The 1,041-nt window shown below is 58.7% G+C and overlaps 1 pseudogene; it reads right to left on the bottom strand.

The window, feature by feature from the left end:
- The window catches only part of LOC144239186 (ribosome biogenesis protein NSA2 homolog pseudogene), an 8,508-nt pseudogene extending 7,928 nt beyond the window's left edge, over positions 1 to 580 (bottom strand).
- Between the last annotated feature and the right edge of the window lie 461 nt (positions 581 to 1,041).

Genomic DNA, 1,041 nt, shown 5'->3' with positions numbered 1-1,041 from the left:
GGCTAAGCGTCCGACTTTCGCTTAGGTCATGATCTCACGGTTCGTGGGTTCGAGCCCCGCGTCGGGTTCTGTGCTGACTGCCAGCTCAGAGCCTGGAGCTTGTTTCGGTCTGTGACTCCCTCTCTCTCTGACCCTCCCCTGCTCACGCTGTCTCTCTCTCTCTCTCTGTCTCCTAGAAATAAATAAAAACATTTAAAAAAATTAAAAAAAAAAAAGAAATGCCATCTGGGGTTGTTTCTTCTATCTTACCTGCCCTGTCTCATCTCACCCCGTCCTGTTCTGTTTAAAAGGCAGGGTGGCCGGTCACGGCCCAGTCACACACGGCCGGTCCCACCGCCTGGCATGACCCTTGGGGAAGCAGGCACCGGACAATGTTCACGTTCAGGGTCAGTGGTCCACCCCCACCCCGGCCCTCCCTGCCCTAGGGCTGGCCTTTCCCCCTTGAGGATTTCCCGGCTCCATCTCGGTAACGAGACAGACGTGGCCGGGGCCGCCTGTCCTCCTCGATGGTGGCAGAGGAGCTTCTGCGGTGACTTCTCATCAGGGGTTTGTCCAGCGCCTTTTCAATAGCCGTTTGCATCGTGTCCACTTCGGGCTGTCACCGCGAGGCTCAGTGGGGTGTCCCAGCGGCGCACAGCCGCCAGAACAGCAGTGAATGAGTGTGTCCTCCGTGCGGGGCGCCCCAGGTTACAAGCCGGCACCCCGCGAACATCTCCATGGCAGCCGAGAATGGCCCGGAGAGGGGTTCNCTTGCTGTCCCCACCCCCCGCCCCGGCGCCCTGTGTCCGCTGACTTTAGAGGATTTCACTTCTCTTTCGTTCTCGCGATGCTGGGAACTACCTTTGCAGGTCTGAGAAATGAGACAGAGCTCCGGTCCACTTCTCCTTTCTGTTCCTTCGCTTCCTCTTTAGTCACTGAAGGGCTTTGGAGGAGGGGACCCTCCTCAGCCCTGATGCCACAGCTGTTCCCTGCTGCTGGGAATTTCTGTCCGGGAGCCTGAGGGCTTTTGTGCTGGGCTGACTTGGCCTGTCAGTTCCCCCG

Source organism: Crocuta crocuta, unplaced genomic scaffold, assembly GCF_008692635.1.
Source record: "Crocuta crocuta isolate KB4526 unplaced genomic scaffold, BGI_CrCroc_1.0 scaffold16, whole genome shotgun sequence".
Classification (NCBI taxonomy): domain Eukaryota; kingdom Metazoa; phylum Chordata; class Mammalia; order Carnivora; family Hyaenidae; genus Crocuta; species Crocuta crocuta.
This window is presented reverse-complemented; position numbering and strand designations above follow the sequence as displayed.